The 9,835-nt window shown below is 40.9% G+C and overlaps 1 pseudogene; it reads right to left on the minus strand.

Moving 5' to 3' along the window:
• Positions 1 to 2,841: 2,841 nt before the first annotated feature.
• Positions 2,842 to 5,687, minus strand: LOC139575334 (rab5 GDP/GTP exchange factor-like; annotated as a pseudogene).
• Between the last annotated feature and the right edge of the window lie 4,148 nt (positions 5,688 to 9,835).

Genomic DNA, 9,835 nt, shown 5'->3' on the forward strand with positions numbered 1-9,835 from the left:
CAAGGCCAACAGTATGGCCATTATCTCAGCCGTATATACAGCCAGCTGATCTGTAATACGTTTCCTGACTCTCACCCCACATTCCTGCACTACAAATGCTGACCTAGTACGTCCTGTCCTTGGATCTTTTGAACCATCTGTGTATATGGCCACAAAATTCTGATACACAGTATCAAGACTTCTCTTAAACAAATCAGATGGATCAATAGCCTCTTTATTTTTCTGTAGTCTCTCCAACACTTCTAGAACTACTACTGGAGGTGGGAGTAGCCATGGTGGATTCACAGGGATAGCTACCATTGGACTAAACTCCCTTCCATACAGTTCCATCTCCTTCGCCTGGGTATTACCCACCCACCCAAAGCTCGTGTTCTGTCTTCGCTCATGTTCCCAGCATGCCTGTAAAATGCCTGTAAAATCCCTGAGATAACCATGTCTCTGTAGGCTGACCCAAAAATTAATTGCCAGCTGCTGTCTCCTAATATGCAATGGCATTTCCCCCATCTCCACCTGTAGTGCAGCCACTGGGGACGTCCGAAACGCCACACTACATATTCTGAGTCCTTGTCCCTGTATGACATCTAGCCTTTCCAATGATGTCCGGGCTGCCGAACCATACGCTATACTTCCATAGTCTATTACAGATCGGATAAATGCAACATACATGGTCCTTAATGAGGCACGCCCAGCCCCCCACTCCTTCCCTGTCAGACAGCGCATCACATTTAGTACCTTCTTACACTTTCCCACCACTCTCTCAATGTGTTCTGCCCAGGTCATTGTAGTATCAAAGTATACCTCAAGGAACCTGAAGGCCCCCACGCTCTCCAAGTTTCTCCCATATAACCTCAAGCATTCCTCATCTCACACCTTCCTCCTGGTAAAGAGCACTGTCTGAGTTTTCTCTACAGAGAACCTGAATCCCCACATGAATGCCCACCACTCTACCTCATCAATTGCTTCCTGTACCTTCCTGACTATACAGTATATGGCACATTTCTTCCTCTCTTCCATAAGGCCCCATCATCTGCAAATAACAACCTCCCAATATCCGGCTGTACCTGAGAGTAAACATTATTGATCATGATTGAGAACAACAGAGGACTAATCACACTCCACTGTGGTGTACCATTATCCACCATGTAGCTGCCTGAGAGAGACTTCCCCACCCTCACCTGGATAGACCTTCCAAACCGGAAATCCTTTATCCATTTGTACGTTCTTCCTCCTACCCCCATAATATCATGCTTGATTAACAACCTCTCCTTCTCCACATCAAAAAATACAGCTACAACAGTCTCCTTGTTCACCTGAGCCTTCCTGACCTCTGCTTCTGGGTCCATTGTTCCCTTTCCCTTCCTGAATCCGCTCTGATGTGGCGATACTAACCCCCTGCTCTCCAGGAAGTAAGTTAGCCTCTCCGTTATCATACGCTACATAATCTTACATACATGTGATGTTAAGGCTATTGGCCGATAGCTTGTTGGCCTCGTTGGGTCCTTCCGGATTGGTACCACTACTGCCTCCTTCCAGCTGCCTGGTAGTTTCCCCTCCTCCCACATTCTGTTGTACAACACCAATACCTTATCCAGTGCCTCATCACTAAGATGGGCCAACATAAGATAGCACACCTCATCTTTCCCAGGCGAAGTTAACCCAGCCTTACACATTGCCCCTTTCACCTCTGCCATGGTAAATGGTGCATTCTTTCCTGTTTATATGTGTCACAAACGTTTTTAAATGACTAGGTTTATTGCAAGACTGAAGTCAGAGCTAAAATGGATATAATATCAATATGTATTTGGAAGAAAATCCTTTTTTTTGTAAGGTTAAGCAAAGCAGCTTGTCTTTACAGCTCAACCTGATACTCAAGACAACCGGAAGAACTCAGATACAGACTACAAAAATAAAATTATGTCCACTTTCCTTATATTTAATTAGATGTTCTGCTGTACATCCACTAAAAATGTCTTCATTATCTTGGGAAACGTTATTTGAAACATGTAGACAGTGTACTCCACAACAGTGATTACATGGAACACAATCAGATTTTATCCTTAACAAGAGCAGGTAAATGCAAGGGATTTTAACTGTACCTTTAACATAGTCTAAGTCTTATATTGGAAAGTAACACGTAATCCATAATCACAAACCATTGAATAAATGATTTTGCTTTGACCTCTTATTTACAGGGTTTATCAATGAAAGGTTTCACATTTTATTCACAATCTTCATTACTGATTTATCACATTGTTTGCATAGGCACTTAGAATACTAAGTGAAGATAAACCTAAGAAATATGATAGCAGCAATCAACAGTAAGTGCTCAATTATTACAAAAATACTTTCCTACTGTCCTGATATTCGACAAACTTCAGGGTCTGATACATAGCTTTTTTCTGACAGCATATAAGAGCACATATCTCGTAATTATGAAAGTGACTCGTGCAAACAAATAAGAGAACCTTAAAACGTTGAGCAAGGTCAAGAATGTAAACATTGACGACTGCTCTTTGTGATCTGTGAAACCAAATAGCAGAAATAATTGCCTGTGGTAACTATGGTTCCAAGATCAGCACTTGCCATCAGGTTGTGCTTTTGATGTCCAAAGTTGGCATCAAGGAATGTTGAGGTCTGTTTGTCTTTGAGGATCCCACCAAACTAAAAATGTGTGCCATTATTTGGTGCCTCTGTTATCAATTAAGCTGCTTCCTATAGTCCTACAGAAATACTTATTGTTGTCAATCACCTGTAACTCACCAATATTTACTCCACAAAGCTCACACAAGCATTAAGAACCAGGATCAAGGGGTTGACCACTGTACCCCAGTCTTAATATGGCTAACACTCTGTATCCGTTAGTCAAGTGTTGTTGTTAAACTCTTGACCCTGTAACAATAGCACTAACTGGTCTTGCACATCATCTGCCTGTGCAAGAGTAGAGACAGATTAGCTTTGCAAAAACTCTGACTGGGCTTTAATTTGTTCTTGTGCCAGAGCAGACTGGGTTGTTACCTCATTTACCTGTGCCTGGACCGACTGTACCTACTGCTGTAACTGCTCTTTGAGGGCGTTCATTCCTTGGTCCACCTTCTTCTGTCTGCCCTTGGTCTTGTGTCTCCAGGGCCATCTTTTGCCTCTCACTGCCCCTCTTGGAGGGAGCACGGCGACCCAGAATATAACTCCTCTGGGCTAAGATTGAGTGCTGGCCCATCCAGCTTCTCAATGAAGGCCACTGCGCAACGTTAAATTGAGAACAAAATGAGAAAATTACCAAAAAGGACTGTCGTAATCTCAGCACGAAGACTATGTACAATCAACAAGTGTATGCATGTACACACCATTATCTCACCAAATTGGTGAAGTAGTAGCCAAACTCTCCTGCCATGAGGCTGTGAGGGAGGCCCAAGTGGATCACATACTGCATGTTGGAGTGAAGCCGGGGTGGGTAAATCAGGCCAGACAGGAAGTCGTCAGCATTTGCTGGCTCACTATTGGAGGTGGAGAGAGCCTGGAAGACATTCTGACTACACTTCCATACGCATGTAAACTTGTCCTGTGGTGCTCGCTTGGCATCCATCTCAATAATGGCTGACAATTGTGAGTGTCACACAGTTAGTACACAGGAGAAACTTGAAAAAGTCTGGAAATGTTTTAGTCAAACTAATTTAATCATTTGGCTTTCTTCATACTGACATTTCTGTGCTGCTGGTGCCATGTTTTATCCAAATAAAGGAACACTGTCTTCCGTTACATTACAATTAGTCATTTAGCAGACAATCTTATCCAGAGCAACTTATATCATCTTAAGATAGCTAGGTGAGACAACCACATATCTCAGTCACCTGTTATAGCAGGCAGAAAGGGATCACTGACAACCTCAGCCCTCTCATCAGGAAAAGGCACTCTCAGTATGTGGGGGGTGACCCAGTTTAAGGACCTGTCAATGTTAATTCTAAATTAAAAACAATTGTAAACTAAGTTGAATCACAATAGTAGATGAGTCCTTAACATTGCTAAGGAAGATATTGGTGATGTTAGATAGACAATGGTCAGGGGAGGGGGTTTGCCATAATAACCACACACATCCTTGCATAGAAGCTCTGTATGAGTGACTCGGATCCAGCGTTGCTGCTCTGCTGCCATATTTCAGCTCTCTTTTACTCCCACTTTGTGACATAGCAAACACAGGTAAAGGTCATTGCATAATTGTTTAAATGCTTTGAACAACTCATAGACAAACATATACGTACAAGGCAGGAGATGTAAATACAAACACAGATAGAAATACATTTTTTACTTAGCATAGTTGCAGTTAATATAACAATCAGCATGTAGCTAGATCAAAATGATCATAATAAAGATGACCAGTAAATGATTAATAAAATAACTAACATGATGCCAGTTGATCAAGCATAACCACTGATTCTTCTCCGACTAATTCAGAGGTCATGTTTGACAGTTCAATAAAACATATTCTTTAGCTAAATGCATTATTGTTCAGCAAAGCAGTCTTAATTCCTGGTAATATAAAATAACTTGTCACACTTCATAAATTTTCCCTCTACCGTTACCACTTCAGTTACCAAAATCTAGCCTCTTCACCACTGGAAAACTGTGTAATTTCTCGGAGCGAAGAGCCTACCCAAATTCAAAACCTAGTCATCGAATACATTACAAATACAGACCAGACTCAGAGAAAGAACGCCAGCTTTCTGGCGTTCTACCAAGAAATACTCTACATATACAAAAGTATGTGGACACCCCTTCAAATTAGTAGATTTGGTTATTTCAGCAACACCTGTTGCTGACAGGTGTATAAAAATCGAGCACAGAACCATGCCATCTCCATAGACAAACATTGCCAGTAGAATGGATTTACTGAAGAGCTCAGTTACTGCCACGGTCAACTGTAAGTAATGATATTGTGAAGTGGAAACGTTTAGGAGCAACAACATCTCAGCCGTGAAGTGGTAGGCCACACAAGCTCACAGAACTATTATTGTTGACGATATATCGTTTTGGAAATATTGCAATATTTATGCGCTAGCTTGCTATATATACCTGCACCAAAACACCACTATTTTTCATTCATACTTTGTTGTCAATCTTCTTTTTAATAGGGATCCAAAAATGTTTTCAGACCCTTTATTTCTATGACTGATCGAAACTCTCTCTCATCCTTCTACATGTGGTGAGCAATATGTATGAAACACGAATCGCAATAAAATCACAGTATCGAATCACAATAGATATAGAATTTAGAGAATCGCAATGCATATCGTATTGGCACCTAGGTGATTGTCATGAAACCAGTTTTAACCATGGCAGTAGCAAGAAAACTAACAAACAGATAAAAAGAAAATAGTACCACAATAAAATAACAATAACGAGGGTATATACAAGGAGAACCGATACAGAGTCACTGTACTGCGGTACAAGGAAGTTGGGGTGATATGTACATGTAGGTTTGGTGAGGTGATTGATTGAAGTACTATGTACATGTATTATTGCAGTAAAAAGTGTCTGACATGTTTCTCATTACCATAACACTCCTTCAGGTTGCTGTAAATACTACAATAGGCTTGGATTTTTTTTTTTACATAGTATCTCATAGAAATACTTTGATTATTCTTTGTATGATAACTAGTTGAAAATGTATCGCTAATTCTGTACCTTTCCATCATTTTCACCCTATTATTAATTTACAAAATATACAGGACGTGACTCTTATTCTGAAAGATTCCAGAAATCCGTGACCCGAAAGTACTTGTTTCACAGAGGTGGTTTGATTTGCTTGGTCTTGGTGTTTTCATGCTAGCCGGGAACTCGGAAAAAAACGAGGTCAAACCATGACGTCAGTTATCAAGGTTGGAAAATTGGCGCTCTAGAAAGATTCGTTTCTGACTTGGAATTCCGAGTTGAATGAACAATGTTTCCCAGTCATAGCTCGTTTTTGTTGTTGTCTTGAACGCACTGAAGTCAGAGATTTACGAGTTATTTTGAACACGGCATGTTGGTTTCCACTAGTTACCAAAGCCACAAAGTCAAAATTGGCAATATCGTAAACATTGATTTGTTAGATTAGTCACAATCTACCGATCATATATCACGGTTTTGATGCTTTCAAAAAAGACCTCCGATAGAGCTATAAAGAACGGACGTGTTTTTACCATGGTATGTTTACCTTTATTTAACTAGGCAAGTCAGATAAGAACAAATTATTATTTACAATGACGGCCTAGGAACAGTGCCCCTTGTTCAGGGGCAGAACGACCCTGTCGGCTCGGGGATTTCGGTTACTGGCCCAACGCTCTAACCACTTGGCTACCTGCCGCCCCTTATACAATGGTATAGTCTGAATCATGTAAATGTAACATGGTTTTAGCCTTGAAGTATGTTGGTACTATGGTACTGCCATGCACATAAATAATATCATGGTATAGATGTGGATCATGAAAATACAATGGTTTTAACCTGCATTATACATTCTACCAGGATAACGCACAATTATGATAAATGGTACCCAAAATTATAATATGGTATCATCTTTATTAATTGTGCGTTAACATAATACAATGGCAGTATAATGCATTAAATAAATAAACCCCCCAAAGTCAAAAGACGTTGGATGGTATTATATTGATGGATTTATATACCAGTATGGGCAAGATTCTGATGAAGTCAGAGGCATGCTACTATTGTTGGTCCTAGTTTGTCTGTAACATCTAAGACAAAGGGAACTAGTTGATGTGAAAAATGGTAATGTTTGGGTTCCCTGTGTTTCTAAACTGAAATGTTGGACAGTGTGAGATATATGGTCGCGTAATCTTTGGGATTTTGTGATCGATCATTTACAGTATTTAAAGTCATGGGGTGTTGTGCTTGTCCGCCCACAGAGAGCCGCTCGCTCTAGTGGTTGCTTCACGCACTCTCACTCTACTGTGGCTCTCACGCTCAGTGTTGCCATGTTCGCAGTTTTCTTGCAAAATTGGGAAACGATGTCGCCGGTTTAAATGTATTGGTTGCGGGTATATGGGCTATTTCTAAGTTGCACCGCGGTCGCCATGGCACCAGAGGAGTGTGTGTGTGTGTGTGTGTTGAGCAAGAGGTGTGAGAGCAGCACGTGCGCACGTTGTGACAACTTTTTTTTTTACCAGTTGTAGGTAGGCTATTTAGATTGTCATTATGATTTCGAGATCCTCTGTCAAATTTTCATAATTCTAACTCTCCTGTCTGATTTATCAATAGTTATGCACATGATTACAAATGGCTCATTCATCCCCCCTCCACAGGTCGTTGCTGTAAATGAGAACGTGTTCTCACACTCTCACTCCACATGTGTAACTGTGTTGTTGTCTGTTCACACTGCTATGCTTTATCTTGGCCAGGTCGCATTTGCAAATGAGAACTTGTTCTCAACTAGCCTACCTGGTTAAATAAAGGTGAAAAAAAAAAAAAAGACAACGTACCTGGTAAAATAAGGGTAAAATAATAAAAATAAACATGCACAAAGGGGATTTATTTACAATTATAAACCTGGTTCGAGCCCTGAAAGCTGTGGTATAATAGACCATATACCACAGGTATGACGAAACATTTACTTTTTACTGTTCAAATTACGTTGGTAACCAGTTTATAATAGCAATAAGGCACCCCAGGGGTTTGTGGTATATGGCCACAATATAGCTGTATCCAAGCACTCCAGGTTGCGACGAGTTTAAGAACAGCCCGTGGTATATTGGCTATATACCCTACCCCCTTGTGCCTTATTGCTTAATCATAGCAGTCAAACGAGTTAAATCAACATCCATTGATGAAAAATGATCTGGTCACTTTAATAAGGGTGATTTATCTTTTCTCTTGCAACATATTTAAATTCGTTAATTATGTCATAGCTTGCAATAATTATTATTTAGAGGAAACCCGAATGTTGCTTCTAACATCGTTACAAGTTACTATGATATTCCTTGACTCGATAATGTAATGGAAAATGATTTCTTGTATAGACATGGCAACTCCTCTCTTGCTGTGAAAAAAATTAATTGGACAAGTTTTCAGGCCTTTTGTGTGGGTTTTGAGTGGTCATGGGCTACACATTGAGCTTGACATGGCAACCCTGCTCGCGGTAGCCTGCCTAATGTGCCTGCCTAGCCAACTGAAACTGGAGAAGCGCCAGATAAACGAAATATTTTAAACGTTATCATCACGGTGAGCGAGTTATAAAGCATAGGATATGAAACACCAAGTTACGCGAAGTGTAATTATATAATTGTTATGTTTATGTTACGATAGTTTAATTCATTTATAAACGTCCGTTAGCATAGAAGCTAACGTCGGCTAATCTCCAGTCAAGCTAACCTGCATGGCGACAGGACCAACGTCGTTGCCATTAACGTTCACAGTGTAAACAAAGGGAAACGTTGTAACTTGCTGTTTTTTGGGTTATGTTGAGAATTACATGATAAAAAATGTTTTTCTGCGATATCTTTTTACAACAATTTTTTTTAGTATGTTGGCTATTTATAATTGTGTAAGAGTAGCTAAGTCAGTTGAATGAGTGAGAGCCAACTGAAAACTGTATTGAAGAGAGAAGCACCAGATAAACTATTTAAAATCTTCAAGGTTTCAGACTCCTTTAATTCTCCCCACCATACCTTTTCCAGGCCCAAGGTTTAAGAGGGTGCACTACACAACTAGACCATGTGTGTTGTGGTTTTTCACTTTCAGCTAAGGGGGTTTAAGAGGGTAATGGCCTACGCTTTGCAATTGCAGAGCAAGTAGTCAATGATGCATTATGTGAGTAACGTTACCATAAATGGTCACTTTTGGTTTTTGGTCACTCTACCCGAAAAACGGTGGGGAGACAGACCATCACAATACATTGTAAACAACTAGTTGGCTTTCGTTTCACTACATGCTGCTAGTACAAAACCATGGTATTTTTTTTTATTGTACTACCATGGTTCATTGTTGTAAAAAATAAAATGTGGTCACTACAATGGCAGGAAAAAACACGACATGACCAAAAGTATGTGGACACCTGCTTGTCGAACATCTCATTCCAAAATCATGGGCATTAATATGGAGTTGGTCCCCCTTTGCTGCTATAATAGCCTCCACTCTTCTGGAAAGGCTTCTCGATGTTGGAACATTGCTTGCTTCCATTCAGCCACAAGAGCATTAGTGAGGTCAGGAACTGATGTTGGGCGATTAGGCCTGGCACGCAGTTGGCGTTCCAATTCATCCCGAAGGTGTTCGATTGGGGTTGAAACTAGGACTCTGTGCAGGCCAGTCAAGTTCTTCCACACCGATCTCGACAAACAATTTCTGTATGGACCTCGCTTTGTACATGGGGGCATTGTTATGCTGAAACAGGAAAGGGCAATCCCCAAACTGTTGCCACAAAGTTGGATGCAAATAATCATCTAGAATATCATTGTAGGCTGTAGCTTTAAGATTTCCCTTCACTGGAACTAATGGGTCTAGCCCGAACCATGAAAAACAGCCCCAGACCATTATTCCTCCTCCACTAAACTTTACAGTTGGCCCTAAGCATTTGGGCAGGTAGCGTTCTCCTGGCATCTGCCAAACCCAGATTTGTCCGTCGGACTGCCAGATGGTGAAGCGTGAATCATCACTCCAGATAACGTTTCCACTGCTCCAGCGTCCAATGGCGGTGAGCTTTATACCACTCCAGCCGATGCTTTGCGCATGGTGATCTTAGGCTTGTGTGAGGCTATTCGGCCATTGAAGCCCATTTCATGAAGCTCCGGACTAACAGTTCTTGTGCTGATGTTGCTTCCAGAGGCAGTTTGGAACTCAGTAGAACGTG

Source organism: Salvelinus alpinus, chromosome 5 (assembly GCF_045679555.1).
Source record: "Salvelinus alpinus chromosome 5, SLU_Salpinus.1, whole genome shotgun sequence".
Lineage (NCBI taxonomy): Eukaryota > Metazoa > Chordata > Actinopteri > Salmoniformes > Salmonidae > Salvelinus > Salvelinus alpinus.